General features: G+C 39.2%; 1 protein-coding gene across 5 annotated transcripts in view; it reads right to left on the reverse strand.

The window, feature by feature from the left end:
- The window catches only part of BABAM2 (BRISC and BRCA1 A complex member 2), a 357,253-nt gene that overhangs the window by 62,384 nt on the left and 278,096 nt on the right, over window positions 1–16,773 (reverse strand). The window lies entirely within an intron of this gene.

The raw sequence follows: 16,773 nt of genomic DNA on the forward strand, positions 1-16,773 counted from the left end.
GGTGATGGAGACGTTCTGCATCTTGGTTGTGTCAGTTTCAACGTCTTGGTTGTTGACACTGTACTACAGTTGTTCAAGATGTGGCCACCACCGGAGGAAACTGGGTAAAGGGTACACAGGATCCTTCTGTGGTATCTGTTACACTCACATATAAACATACAATTATCTCAAAAGTAAAAGTTGTTAAAAGAACTCTAAAAGACTATACAGTAAATATGGAGAAGTATTAACAAAAGAGGAGGCAGTGTCTCCCTTGTTTTTGGAAAACAGAAGAGTAAAGTGGCATTAAGTACAGAGGACGGACCTTAGACCCAGATATGTGACCTAATGCACACCCTTTGCCCTTCATTTCTTCACCTTAGAAACAAGGGCAATACCTGCCTAAAACTTCATGGGGTTGGGGGGGTCAAATTACATGAGATGTACTCTGAAATATTGAAAATTCTGATACAGGATATTGAAGAGACATTTCTAATAACAACTAGAAGGATGAAGCATCATACAAATTGCACCTAAGTTTATTAAGAGCTGGAAAGCTGCAGACTCTGAGCGTCTGTGTTAACTCAGTAACCAAGACTGAGGGGACATTAGGAACTGTGCACCTGTGGTCACAAGACATCAAAAGTATTTGTTCCAGGTAGAGAATGTGAAATATGATACTTCATGTGTAAAAAAGAAAAAAAATCAAGATTATATACTTGTATTTATTTTATTCACATAAAGAAACTCTGCAAGCCTGAACTGAAAAACTAACAAAAGTGACAAGAAGAGGAAAAGGATGGACTGAGCAGGGGTCAAGGTGAGACTTTTTGCAGTGTGTGTGTGTGGTGGAGGGGTGGGTGTATGTTTAACTAGGTGAATATACTGCCTATTCAAACAATAAAATTAAAAAAAATTGAAGCAATATTCTTAAGGAGGGTTTCTATATTTTGTGTGTGTGACAGTTACTTTTGTTTTTCTCAAAGCCTTAGTTCCAGGAGTATGAGTTTGCTGAGTGTTGACACCGAGGTGTGTATCTGCGCGTGTGTGTTAGTACAAGTCTGCATATGCCAGAGAACCATGCACAAGATCCTTTGTCCTTCCTCTCTCCCTCTCTTCCTCTGTCCCAGGAGTCATGGAGGGGGACTCACTGGGGCAGTTATCCCTGCTTTTCAATTTGCTGCCCCTTAGCTTACTCTGTTTAAGAACACCAATCGATTTAATTACAGTATCACTTTACATGGGGAAACTGAGGCTGACCTAACTCACTTCACCAGATAAAATGAGATGAGAAGCAGAAGCTGAGGTCTTTACTCTCACTTCTGCACTCTGACCACTAGTGGGTACCTCTTTGGGTCCTACGCGGCTTAAAACACGGATGCTCCCAGGGTACTAAAGTAAAACTTGGGTTGTATCAAAGGACTTTCTAGTTGTTATAAGAATTGAATTTGAAAAGCTGAAATCAAAAAGCAATTCTTTGTGACTGGGTTGGTTTTCCACAGTCCCCCATGATCTCTGGAATAATGGCAACAATGAGTGATGCTGGAGTAAACCATCTTTGAACATCAGAGTGCATAGCCTCTCTTTGTTTGCTCTCTGTGGAGACCACTAAGCCTGCAATCTGAGGCTGCTCACCTCCCAGGAGGACGGGTCTTTTGAAGTATTCCGTCCTCTTGGTTGGAGGCCAACTGAGCATGTTTTCATCTTCTTGTAAATACACCGTTCAAGTGCTGTCCCATCGAAACGGGTTCTACCTTCTCATTGACTGACTGTGGTGGAACAGTTTGAACTGAGGGTTTGGCCCACTCCATTCTTCCAGCCTAAAACAAAGGCTATGCCATTTGGAGATGCTTTGCTGAGACCACAATTCATTTCTGAGGTCTCCATCAAACAAGAGTGTAAGGATAAACTTTGCAAATTCTTTTAACTTGTCTAACACAGGAGACAGTTTACAATACACATGAGGTTTCCAAGCTACAGCCAAATGAAAAATAAGAATTATTAGCATAGCCAAAGAGATTTAAAAAAAAATTGTTCATTGGGAAAAGCCTCAGGGAATCCTAGTACAGTAGGCTGTGAGTCCCTTTAGAAAATGAACATGTCCCACTCAGCCCTTTATCTTCAGTATTCAGTATGGTGCCTGGCACAAAGAATATGCTTAAATGTTCATGGAGTTAAATGCAGCTGTCACCTGGGGGAACTAAAAAGACAAACCTCTTTTCTACAAATGCTAAGACCTATAAAGCTAAATAAGACTCTATGTCTAACCTGAAAGACTAGCTGGAAAAATGCATGGAACTAAATTTGTATCTTTATTGGAAAACAAGCTTAGTGGAAACAACAGTTTAGGAGAGAGTTTGCTGGATGGTTGGCATTTAAAATGTGCCTACAGTTGCTAGTTCTCTGGCCTCAATCACATGGATAGATTCGTTTGGTAATTATCTTTGCTAAGCTCACCTGTATGCAAAGTTTACTGGATCACCGGCAGGTACTATGGTTTCCCTGGAGACAGGGAACCCTTAATCCACCTTTTCAACACTCAGGAAAGTTCAAAAGACTCACAGTACAAAGAGACAGATTCAGAGACAGAGTTGGGAGCATCAGAAGTAACACTGGGAGGAGCAACTCATTTACAGATAAGAACTAAGACTTAGGATTCGTGCCCATCATGTACAGTGGGGTTGGAATTCTCCTAACCATACACATACCTAGAGTCTATTAACTTGTTTCAGAAGAGGCAATATAGTATCGTACTGTGCCCCTCAACCTTGTTCAAATCATAGCATGGACTAGAAAGTGCTATGATTTTATGATAGGTGGGGATAATGTGTGAGGCTGGCAGAGGTCGCTGACCATGGGGTCCAGCTTCTCCAAGGATTGAATTGGTCAGTATCTAGCCTATTCCCAATCCAGCAGTGTGTCCCGGCACGTGGAATGGAAAGCTTTAGTGAGTTGCTGAGAACAAGAGTTCTGGAAAGGTCTTAGTTCAACTACTAGCTGCGGGACTTCTGGCAAGTTCATTTCGAGGTGACCTTGTTCCCTCTACTATAGAAAGTGGGATAAGTAGCCATCTGGTAGGGCTGTTGAGGGAATCCTATGGAATTAGGAATGTAAAGCACTTAGCACAGCACTTTTCACATAATGAGCATTCAGTAAGTGATATTATTTACAACAATGGCATTATTATTGTTAATGTTATTATTATCATCATCACCTATCACTAGAGGTCACTTCTTATCATCCTAATAACCTCTAAGTGAGAATAAAGAAAAAAATACTAGGTTAACTGAGACTGAAAAAATGCTGTCAATAAGATGCTTACCTTCTAATTAATTTTTTTTTATTTGTTCATTTTTAAAATTGTGGTAAAACATACAGAACATAAAACTTACCATTTTAACCATTTTTAAGCATATGGGTCAGTGGCATTAAGGACACTCACGTTGTGCAAGCATCACCAACAACCATCTCCCGAACTTTTCTCATCTTCCCAAACTTTCTAAACAGTAACTCCCCCATCCCCCATCTTCCCACTCCCTGGTAGCCTCTATTCTGCTTTCTGTCTCTATGACGTTGACTACTCTAGGTACCTCACATAAGTAGAATCATACAGTATTTGCCCTTTTAATTGTATTTTGACACTCCCTTCACCCTCACCTATCTAAAGGCAAGGGCTTAAATTTAGCTAAGGGTCATTCTCAACCCAGAAGTCACTCCCCAAAGCCTCTGTCGGTTCATTCTAGGTCAGGTTGTGTCAAGAATTTGGACCACCTTTAGGGAAGGAAAAAGTTAGCAGCAGTTTCAAGCTCCAGACCAGCTCCCTGTCCAGTGTGAAGTATGACTGCACCCTTTTGATAAAGGTTCACTCAGGCCAATTTGTTCTGAATCATCCAAACTGGGGACAACCAGGACTTTTTAGGTTGGGATGGATTCCAGGGTAAGCTGGTGAGAACCTCCCCCGCACATCTGTCCCATGTAAACGTTCACTCACTGATTCTTCACCTGGATATTCAGGGGCTCATAAAACTCAACACATCCCAGACTGGGTTCAACATTTCCAAATCGGTTCCTCCTAACATAATCCCTGCTCCAAATGATGGCATTGCTGGTTACCTAGATGCCTATGGAAGAAACTGGGCAGCACCCTACTTTTCAGTCCTTCACATGCCTGGGATCAGTTACTAAGTTTTGCCTGTTTTACTTCTGAAATATTTCTTGAAATCTTTTCTTCCTCTTCATCCCTATGATGACTGCTCTAGCTTAGGTCTAATCAACTTTTGCCTAAACTATCTTTTTAGGTTTCCTGGTTCACATTCCAAATCACCTTCTACATAATACCAGAATAATCCTTGAAAAAAAAAAGCAAATAAATGCCCCTTCTCTAGTGAGTACTCATCAGTAACTTCTTGCTATCCTCAGGATAAAGTCCATACTCATCGGCCAGGAATACCACACTCTCTGACTTCTGGGCTCTGGCGGACTCTCAAGCGCAATCTCTGACAGTCCCCAGGAACCATTATACATTAGAGAGATTCTAAACCACTTACAGTTCCTCTATGTACTGCTATGTCTTCCCTCAGGGCTTCTGTTTATGCTAGCCTCTCTGTCTGAAATGTTCTTACAGCCCTCCTGTCCTACTGGGCTGGATGCCCCTTCTCTGTGTTCTCATAACATCTGGAGTACGCCTAGCATTGCAGTTTAAATGTTTCATTGTTGTTTTTACATCTTTATCTTCCTCACTACACTGAGCCATTCCAGAATAGGCAGTATTCATCCTGGTACCCCTAGAGTCTTCAGAGTGCCTGAACCAAAGAGGGTGTTCAATACTTGATGAATAAAGGACTAAATCCACAAACAAATGAGTATAATTATTGCATAGGTCAGGTCTGGAGGCCACTAGAAGGAAGAAAGGAAGGAAGAAAGGAAAAAAGGAGGGAGGGAGGGAAGGAAGGAAGGAAATATACATTGGAAATAAAGAAGTAAAACTGTATTTGAAGATAATCTGTATTCCGTACATAAAATTCTAAGAAATCTACAAATTTACATACTAAATTTGTATATAATTTTCAACATACAAAAATCAATTCTATGTCTAGATGTTAACAACGTGCAACTAGAATATCAAAATTTAAATAACTCCATTAACAATAGCTTAAAATAGACTTAGGAATTAATTTAACAAAAGATGTACAAGACCTGAATACTGAAAACTATAAAACACTGCTAACAAAAATTAAAGAAGATCTAAATAAATGGAAACATATACCATGTTCATGAATTGAAAGATTCAGATTCCGTATTTCTAAGGTGGTAATTCTCCCCAAACTGAGCTACAGATTCAGTGCAATCCCAATCGTTCTTTCTTTGTGAAAAAAGTGACAAGCTCAATCTAAAATGAAACTTATATAGAAAAGTAAAAGATCTAAACAGCCTAAACAGTTTGAAAAAAGAAATGCAAGGTTAAAGAACTTACACTACTTGATTTCAAGACTTACTATATAATGAAAGTACATACACATTGATCAATGGAACATAATACAGAGTACAGAAATAGATCCACGCTTATATGGTCAATTGATTTTTGACAAAAGTGCCAAGGTAATTCAATGAGGAAAGGACAGTCTTTTCAACAAAGAGTGCTGAACAAATGGGTAGTAGTATACAGAAAAAGAAAAAGAACCATGTCCCTTACCTCATCCTATACACAAAAATTAACTTGAAGTGGATCACAGACATACATTTAAGAGCTAAAACTATAATCTTTTTAGAAGAAAACAATGCAGAAATTCTTATTGAACTAGATTAGGCAAGAATTTCTTAAGAAAAACACAGAAAGCATGGCCCCTAAAATTAACAAGTAATAAAACGGACTTAATCAAAATTTAAATTTTTCACTCTTTGAAAGACACAGTTAAGAAAGTGAAAAGCCAAGCCACCGATTGGGAAAAAACATTTGCAGAACATATAACTGACAAAGGACTTGTATCCAAAATATATAAAGAATTCATAACTTAAAAATAAGACAATCCAATTAAAAAAATAGAAAAAAAATTTGAACAGACACTTCACAACATAACTTACTTGGCAAATAAGCACATGAAAAGATGCTTAACATCACTAGCCATTAGGGAATGGTAAATTAAAACCATGATGGGATACTACCACACACCCGATAATGACTGAAATTATGAAGACTGATAACAGCGAGTGTTGGAGAGGATGTGGAAGAACTGAAGTCTCATACATTTTTAGTGAGAATGTAACAAGTTACAGCCACCTGGAAAACAAAAGGGCTGTATGCTACTGAGTTAAACATATATTTACCATATAATCCAGCATTCCCACTTTGGGGTTTTTACCCAAGAGATATAAAAACATATGTCCACACAAAGAATTGTAAAAGAAATAAGATATAAAAGGCTGTATTCTCTATGATTTCATTTTTATGAAATGCTATAATAGAATAAACTATATAACAGAAAATGGTCCATGGACACATGGGGCTGGAAGTCAAGGGATGGGATCAAAGGCAAAGGCACATGAGAAACTCTCAGGGTGACGAAAATGTTCCATGTCTTGATGGTGGTGCTATGACTATTTGAGGTTGCCAAAATTCACTTAAGCGTTCACTTAAAATGGGTGAATTTTACTATATGTAAATTATATCTAAAAAAAAGATGGAAAAATATGTCCCGTGTATGAAAGTTGAATTTATACAATTACGAAGCATACAATATGCAAATGGAAAAGTCTTTCAATCTTAAATCTGAGCATTACTTTCTAGCATTTTCCCTCATGCTGAACATTACTCAGTTCTTCAGGGTAGTGTTAAGATGTCAGCAGTATAATACTGAACATACACAGTTTGTAAAAATACTTACCTGTCTTAGTATCTTCAAAGTGAACCATTCAAACATAGGAAGAATAATTGGACTTAAGAAACCCGGTTTCTAGTCCTCTTCTTCCCCTAACATTATGCATGGCCTTGAGCCAGGCACTCAGCCACATCCTACCTCTGTACTACAGGGAGTTTTCAGAGATTCTTAATCTGAGGTCCATGAATCTCCTTTTACCTCCTCCACCTCCACAAGGGTTCTTGGATGAAATTCAGGGCATCTGGGAATTTGCGTGGAAAAATGTATATCTTTATATTCCCTAACTTTAGCTGAAAATTTAGCATTTCCTCTAATTATGAATGCAGGCACCCACCTGTAGCCATGTTAGCAGTACCTTGACTTTGTTATCAATAGAAATCTCAAACATTTTTATATCACATTGCAGTTGTTGCTCATATCTCCAAATGTTCTTTATGCTCACCACTATTTCAAAGTTGCAGTGGTTATTAGATTTGCCATGAATATTGCTATTTAAGATATTATAAAGAAGCTCTTATATCTCTACATGATTACTTTTTAAAAATGTGATAATAGTATTTTAACATAATTGGCTTCCTTGTAGTACTATATATTTTATTTTATGCACTTTAAAACACTGTGTGAAGAATGGATCCATAGGGTTCACCAAAGGAGTCTTTGGCACAAAAAGTATTAAAAACCCCTGACCTCTAACCATTCATTGAAGTGCTAAGAATTTTATTCAAAATTGGCATAGAGGTGGATTGCTCATATTGTAAATGAGATCATTAAAAGTGCTTTGAAACTGTAAGGTGGTCTACTAATTTGAGAAGTTGATTTCTATAGGCCCATGGGTGAAGTGACGCTTTCAATGATTTCACTCCTTACTTTCTTATCTAAATTATGGGGAAGAAAAACGGGTGGTGATATCCATTATTTGGGTCCACATCTCTTCTATTCTAAAGAAATATTGTCAAGATTTACAGGTCCTGACTTGTTTGGATCCTGCTTTGAACAGCCAATTGTGAAAAAAAAGTATGTTTGAAGCAAACAGGGAAATCTGAACATAGACTGGGAATTAGATGCTATTAAAGAATTAGGTGTAGTAATGTTATTTTCGATACACCTTTTAAAAAAATTCTTATCTGTTAGAGTTGCACACTGAATTACTTTGAGGTGAAATAATATTTCACATTTGCTTCAAAATATTCCAGAAAATTAAAAAGAAAAAAGGAACAAGGTAGACAAAACTGCAATATGGGTTACAGGGGCTGAGGAGCTCATTATATTCTTCTCTCTATTGTTGTGTTCGTTTGAAATTTTTATTAAAAAGTGTTTTTTAAAAAAGATTCATAGGCTATCAGGATAGATCCAGCCAACAAAAATGTTTGGATTGTACTCTTTAAGAAAAAAAAATCAAAATCACGTAAAGGAGCACGTAGCTGGTCACAGTACTTACCACTCCTTCTTGTCTGGGATCCCGGGCTACTCCCACAATTATGCTGTCTATTTGGCTCACACAGCATTTGACTTTGTAAGCTTGCGTGGACTTCGTATAATGAACCATTACAACTGACCACATTCACTATGTCTAAACAGGTTAAAACTAGTTTTTGATCAGCAGGAGCTGGTAGTTCTTTCATTAAGCCAGTTAGTTTTGCTTCTTCTGTGGCTACAGAATGAAACCCTACTTGAGTCAATATGTTTGTGCCACTAGACAGGAAATCACAGCTGGACAACCTGTCACCACCACTGAAGAGTGACGCCAGCTTCAGGCCTCGCAGCCTTCAGATCAGTCATGTCTTTGGTGAGATGTCCACTCAGGCTCCCGAAGGAGGAGACAGGGCACTCATATCTCCAAGGGCGCGGATGGACACCGACCCCCCTACTTTTGCTCCTGGGGCTTCCAGGTTCTCTGTCAAACTCCAAAGGCTTTCAACATTCATCACATACTTGGGGATATTGCCAACCAGTGATCTGAAGCATTATAGTAATGCAGTTCAGCACATGGGCTCTGGAATCAGTTCCTGGACTTAAATCTTAACTCTGCTCACAGTGAATAATAGATTTACTCTTTTTGTGCCACAGTTTTGTCATTTGTAAAATGGGGCATTACTAGTAACTATCCTCAGAAGGATGCTGTGAGGATTAAAAACTATATACATATGCAAATTACCGACAACAGTATCTGAAGCATGGTATGCACTTACTATCCGTTCACTATTATTACCATAACTATTATCTTCAACAACAGCAAACGTTTTACTCCAAAATAATGCTCATGTTTCAATAATACTTTAAAACTAACTCTAAGAGAAGGTTACACGGAAAGAGAGTGACACCACAAAAGTTACTCTTTGTAAAAAACTTCCTTTCTTTCATTGAGTTTGGTACCTTCTTGGGTGACAATTTGTTAACTTCAAAGCAGCTGCATACGTTTTTAAGTCAAAATTACCGAGTTTTCATGACCTTTCTTTAATCAGATAAACTCACTTTAGCAATTACTTTAATTCCATAATTACAGTTGAAAAGAATCATACAACATATATAAGAGGGTATACAGGGAAAAAAATCACTGTATGGTACTGTGTATCTAATCTACAATCTTTTTCCTTATAAGAAGTCCTTAAGGTCACTGAAAAGGTCTCACAAGGTATTAGAATAAAGAGAATATTCCCAGTGGAAATAATGAATTCTCAACCAACGTCAGAACTTACAAAAAAAAAAAAAAAAGAAAAAAAAAAGACTTTCTGGAAGTAGACTCTAAACACGAAACAGAAGTTTCAATCTGAATCAAAATAGTGACAGTGGTTGCTAAAGGACTGGCACTATTTGAGTTGTAAACCATGAACAGGGAGTGTTTGTGTGTGTAATCAAAAGATGAAAACCACTTTGCCTAGCAGAGCTAACCACTTTCAAGGAAGTCCAGGATAAAAATTAACCAAAATGTTTAAAGTATCTAAAAGACACTGAAGTTCTCATAATCAAAGCAAAAAGGCATTTAGAAAGTAGATTTTCTTTTCTCTTCATATATATATATATTTATCATTTTGAACAGTGCAGAGAACTGATTGGGTTTCACTTTTTGTTCATAACCAATTTTAGTTCCTGCTGCTTTGGTAGTTATTATTACTACTACAAAGGATAAAAATTAAATCACAAAGCTTTCTACACACCTGATCTGAGCTAAACATATTAATTCTAAAATAGTATTACACCTGTTATAAATTTGGTTTGGAATGAATTCTAATACATATCATTGTGGTTCCAAATTTTAATCACTTTGTTGATTCTGATTTACTCTTCAAACCTATTTACTCATATAAAAATGGGATCTGTATGCAAAAAGTAAGCAGATTTGAGAAGCCACAGTTTTGGTTCTGCTGAATTATCTAGCAGCCATCTTGCTTGCTGCTGCTAAATATTCTATAAGACATTGTTTCTCTGGCAAAGAGATGAGTCCACACCACTTTGTTCAGCAACTGAGTGGCTGCTGCTTTAATAGCTTTGCCTTTGAGTGGTGAAATGACAGTGATACATCAATGCAAATAATTTCCTTGGTTATGCCAGCAATCACACAGCCTGACACAGTCAGATCTTGGAAGGGGCATTTGCAACAATAAACAGAAGCCTCTGATTTTTACTTAGTTTCAAAAGCTGTCCTGATTTCCAGCTTATTGGCCTTGATTACAGGCCTATGAGGAAAGAATTATTTAAATGACTAGCAGAATTAGTCTACAGTTGTCAATTTCCTCTAGCTTCAAAAAAAAAAGTCTTACCAGAAAGGGAGCTCTCTGTAAAGCAAAACAACTGTTTCCTGGACTTAATATAAACTTAAAGCTAATGAATGAATGGATAAGTGGAAAGAGAGACAGATAAAAACAAATGCCAAAAGAAGTATATTAAGAAATCTGTGTGAAGTTTAATTATTTAAAATAAAGAAAAAAAATCAGAGCAAGAAACTCATCATTGGCTAGACCGAATGAACCCTGCCACTTCCTCCTGCAGCCACTATAACAACTATGAACATGGAGTAACAGAGCAATTGAAGTCCTACTAAGACCTACTGGAAATCATGGACAGAGCAAAATACAAAGAAAATTATTTCCTTCTAATTTCTTTTGAAAATGTAAAACTGTTTATAGCAATAACAGAAAAAGCTGTATCGTTGTGTTTATATTATGACAAATGCAGATGTGATATATATGACAATAATAGCACAGACAAGGAGGAGGGAAAGGAGGAAAGTTGTTATATTTTACCAGAATTAAGTCACTATTAATGTAAAGTAGACTGTGTCAAGTTAAAGATGCATACTGTAATCTCTAGAATAAACCATTAAGAAAATAATTCCAAAAAAGGTAGCTAAAAATATCAACAGAGAACTTAAGGTGGTACACTAAAAACATTTGTTTGTCATAAAGTAAGGCAGTAAAACAGGAACAAAAAAGGAATGAGACAAACAGAAAACAAACACCAAAATGGCAGGCCCAAATCCAACCATACCAATAATTATATTAAATGCCAATGGATTAAACTTTTCAATAAAACAGCAGAGACTGCTTAAATTATACAAAGGCAAAACCCAACCATACGTTATCTACAAGAGACAACTTCAGATTTAAAGGCAAAAAAAAAAAAAAGGTTGAAAGCAATGGGATGGAAAAGGTATATCAAGCAAATAATAAGCATAATAGAGCTGGGATGGGTTATTAATAATGGATGAAATAAACTTTCAGGAAAGAAATGTCACTATAGACAAAGAGGATAATTCCATAATGATAAAAGGGCCAATACAACAAGAAAATGTAACAATTATAAATGTACATGTACCTAACAACAAAACTGATGGAACTGAAAGGAGAAATACCCCTTCCTGCACGGCTATAGATGAGTAGTAGCTACATTCCTCAACCAAAGGCCCTTCCCAGCTCCTGCCAGGGAACCGCTTCCTACAGCTCCAGCTATTATGGCTCTTTCCAGCTTCTGTAACCACTCTCCTCTTGCCTACGCAGTCCTAGGGAAGGTCATGACTCCTTGCTGCTGCTAATCATCCCTTTCGGTTTTCTTTAACTCTATCCACACATTTGAACACAGTCTTCTCACTGACTTCTCCCTAGTGACCCATGTGATGTGCCATCTGCTTTATGATGGAAACTTGACCTAGATAAAATCTAAACTCCCTGTCTTTATTTGAAAGAGACTTGTAGTTAGTTACTTACTAAAGAACAAATTTCCCAGCTAAAGAACAAATTTCCCAGTCGGCCCTAGCTCACATGTTGAAGCTATACGAACTAAGTTCTGAAACAATGACATGTAATTGTAAGTGGCACATGAGACTTCTTGAAAGTCTCAATAAATGAGAAATTTATATCCTTCTTCTATCTTTTTTCTGTTCTGCTACTTGGATTATGGATGTGATGGCTGGAGCTCCAACAGCTTTCTTGTTTTGTAAGCAAGAAAGCCACACCCAAGAGATGACAGAGTTTAAAGAAGAAACCTGGGTCCTATGTGACCTTTTGATCTGTCATTCCAGCCCTGGATTGCCTATTTATATGCAAAAAATAAATAAACTTCTGTCTTGCTTAAACTATAGTCTTTCAAGTGTCTATTACTCCTTAATCCTGATACCTACAGCCTGTGAAGCACCATCTGATCTGGCCCTGATACTCTTTCTAACTTCTCTTATATGATCCTCTCCTTGCTCACTGTGCTCCAGCCATACTAGCTCATGCAAAGCTCTTTGCTACTTTTGTAGCTCTATGCACAAGCTGACTTCTTTCCCGGAAATCTCCTCCCTGAATCTCAATGGCTGCTCACTAAGGTCTCAGCTGAAATGTCACCTCCTATGAGATGGCTTCCCTGACCATCTTAACAACAGCTGCCCTCTTAGCCTCTTTCATAGCCCCATGTTTTGTTCCATTATGGTATCTGTCACCATAATTTGTAATTTACATATTTGCCAGCTTACTTTTTTATTGTTTGTCTCTCTCATTAGACCCTATTAGGGAGGGAGTCTCTGTCTTTTTCTATTTCTCGCTTATGTATATAACATATGAAATTCTCTCTGTGTCATAGATTACTTTGTACCTTGCATACAATAGGCAAGCTCACAAAATGTCTCTTTAAAAAATGCGCATTATTGTACTCCACCTTTATCTGATCTCTTTTCTCATTAATTAGACCAGGGGTTGGCAAACTTCTTTTGTAAAGAGTCAAAGAGTAAAAATTGTAAGCTTTACCATTTTTGTTGTAAGTTCTTCTTCTTTTTCCCTAACAACCCTTTAAAAACATAAAAACCATTCTTAGCTCAAGGGCCGTATAAAACAGGCTGAGGGTGGAGTTTGGCTATAGGCTGTAGCCAGCCAACCCGAGTGCTAGACTCTAAGTGTCTTAAGGTCAGGCCTGAGTTATTTACTTATATCCCGTGGGGCCCTAGCACAGTACTGAGCACACAGCAGGTTCTCAGTAAACTTAGAACTCAGCTGAATTAGTCAAATTGATTGGGATAGGGGTAGAAAAGAGAAAAAAATGAAACGGAACAGCTAAAATGGTCAGATTTGATCTAATAGGTATTTTGCCAGGGGTAAGGCCTAGGGTCCAGGCTGGATGACTCAAAGGGTCATTTACCAAGAAGTTACAGGTAGTGGGAAAAGACAGCTTCTCATGCAGTCACAGACTCTCACCTGCCTTGGAAGTCACAACCTCAGTACCCTCCCCTTCCAAGCAGCAACCCTGCGACCTTAGGCAGCTGCACTCCTTCCTGTGCAGCTGACTGGGGCCCATGAAAAAGAGCCAGTTTTCCCCAGAGCTTGCATTTGTTCTGTGTTACTGTGTCTTGCTAGCTGGTTCTCTTGTCACCCAGCATTCTGAAAAGCTGCTGGCTTACACAGCATCTACCTCTGGAGGTAAAAACAGCCTGGTAAATACAGAATTACCTACATAACCACTACAAGTAATTCTTAGATGATGACCAGGAAACCTTCCTGAAAACAGTTTCTGAATAACCCTGCTGTGGTTCCAAATCACGTGAGATGCTGATCATGAACAAAGGAAGGAAAGAAGGAATAAATGGAGGGAAATGCTCCGTGGCCACAATTACGGCCACAGCCCACTCCTGGAACTGCCAGAATGCCAGGAAGTTGTGGTGTCTCCTGAGAGGTCCTAGAATATGCACAATGGTTCCCTGCAGGGCGTTCTTGCTTCCGCACACTCTGGCAAAGCCTGAGGTCAGAGCCATCTGCCTTAAGAGAGGAGTGCCTCTTTCCTCTAGCATCCAAGATGCTCAGAATTATTGCCAGCACCTGCCCTCCTGAGTCGTCTTCCCGGGCCTGGGCAGAGCAGAGGGTGGGGAGAGCAGAGACGTTACTTGGTGTCTTGCCACGTCTTCAATCTCCGTGGAGTAGTGAGCCAGCCACACAAGACTGGCTCCATCTCTAGGCATTTCCTCCTTTCTTTCCATGTTCTTGGGATCTCAGAGTAACTCACTGCAACGTTCTATCACTAAGTCTCTGCCACTCCATATTCACCTTCCCATCTTCATGGAAAGAAAAAAGGGAACAAGTGGTCCCTTGGGGGTTGTGACCACACAAGAAGATGCTTCCAAAAGAAGGTAAGTATCAGACGTTTCACTGTATAACTGAGTAAAATGTATTATTTGCCAAGCTTCGCTCTGACGGAGCAAGTCCTCCATTTCAGATACAAGAAAGAAGCAAAGGGGTGGAAATAATTTATTTAAAGACAGGCTGTGAGATAAGATGGAGCAGGAAACAGCACCAAAGCCCCTTGATGCACAGACAAGGTCTTATCTGCCAAAGAGCCAATTGGGCCCTGATGCTAAGAGACAAGGAACAAATCGCCTGGGGAGGAAAGGACTAATAGCCTGAGGAAACACTTTGCAAAAAATAAATTAAACAAACCGCAAGGCCTCAGAGGTGTTCTAATGAGTCCCTGGGGGTTCTATGTTTCTGAAGAAGGTGATCAAAACTCAGTGAAAATATGACTTTGAGACTTATTTTTACAAGTCTGACAGGAAAACTGAGAGAGTGAGGAAGAGAGGGAGCGGTAAGAAATACTGGACACATGGTACCGTGGACAAAATATTCTTTGGGGAACAGGCCTTCCAAAGGACAAGAAGCGCTGTAACACTGCACGCACTGAGAAGAGGGCTGGCAGGGGCTGGGCGGCGCGTGCTCTCCTGTTCCCGAACATCCCCCGTGCCAGCACCACCAGAACAACCATCCTTGAGCTGGATGCATAAACACAGGTTAGGAAGATCAGTGCCAAGTATAATTTTTCCTCCTTAAATCAGATATGATCTGACTTCAACTTTTTTGAAAGTGGAATCATGGCTAGGAGATCAAAATCAGTTTCAGGAAAAAGAGTTGAGATTTCATGCCACTTTGGAATGAAAAATACTGGATGAAACAGTCATCTAACTTATTGTTTGTGACTGTCCTTCTGTGTGTCCTTCCTTCTGTATCCTTCTCTCATAGCCACTCTGGGGGACCCTGACCGTAGCCACTACCATTTGCAACAGGGTACAGGTCCCTCTTGCTAAGCTGGGCTAGAAGAAACACACCAGACTGATCACTCAGGCAGCTGTCCAGGGTCATGAGAGACAAATCAAGCATACAATCGGGATCTGGGGTCCAGCTACCAGGCTAGACACAGAATCACTGGGATCAAGATGGGGCCAAGTGGAGGTGGCAAATGGGAAGTGAGAGCCCAGCAAGGAATTAACACTCAGAACAGAAAACCAAAGCCATGAGACATATGGGCCAGGACCAAAAGTGACAGCTGGAAGCACCAGGATGCAGCTCAGCACATAGGGCCACAGATAATGGTGAGCAAACGGGACTGCCAGGAGGCCTTGACTGTGGGGCTTCCTCCTCCTCCTGGCCCTGAGCTGGAGGTCAAGCTCATCTACTGATGTCTCCACGGGACTTAACAACCCGTGACATAGGAGGAAACTAAAGCAGAGGGAGGCTTGTCTTAGAGATTTGAACAAGATCATATAATTAGTTGAAGGCACACCCAAGATTAAAATCTCTCCCTCTCCAATTCTCTGTTTATCTGTGCACATAGTTAACACAGAGCAACATGCTTGCGCTTTTCAGATGCACTGGAAAAGATGGTCCCAATGGGAAACAAGCTATTGAGTAGAAGCTTCATATGAAGCGCGCATGACAAGGTGGTTATCACTGGGAAACACCTTGAAAGAAAGGGAGAACTTCTTTAAAGTATGTACAGCCAACTCTCAATTACCTCCATGTGGGTTATACCCTAGTAAGGTTTCCATTAGAGGCTTTCTTCCTTCAACCACTATGGACACTTTCAAGTTTCTTCTCCTACTATCTGTTGGTGCAAAGTCATGTAAGACAAATTAATTTAAGAACTATTTTAGCCTAAGTCAATCCCAACGAAGACGGCAAATCTGCTGAGGGAAAAAAAAATCCCCCAAGCCATTATCTTTACACCGCCTGATGGTTTGGCCAAAGCTCTGCTTCCTGAAACGGTCTGTTAAGGTCTAGGGTAGTTCCATACACTGAGTGAAGTCAACCCGAACCCACTGCTTTTCTGTAAAAGAAAAGAATCTTCCCTGGATTTGGGAGAACTGGAACTTCTCTGCCTTTGGCTGGAAGATTGGGTATTTTGCAGACCAAATTACTAAAGAATAAAGTGCATAGTTGACTTGTAACTTAAACCTGGCACCAGAGGTCACTGGCTCTTAAAGAACAAAGAAACAAACAAAAGAGACTCTAAATTTAAGCAAATTAAGCAAAAGCTGGACCAATGTTACTGACTGACTGATTACTATAATACCACAAGCATTTAAGTATGTCTACTATGTGGAAAACACGGAGTATTCATGTTAGGAATTCATTAAAACAGTGTCCCATCTTTAACATATATATTATATTATCAAAGTTGTAGATTT

This window comes from Vicugna pacos, chromosome 15 (genome assembly GCF_048564905.1).
Source record: "Vicugna pacos chromosome 15, VicPac4, whole genome shotgun sequence".
NCBI lineage: Eukaryota > Metazoa > Chordata > Mammalia > Artiodactyla > Camelidae > Vicugna > Vicugna pacos.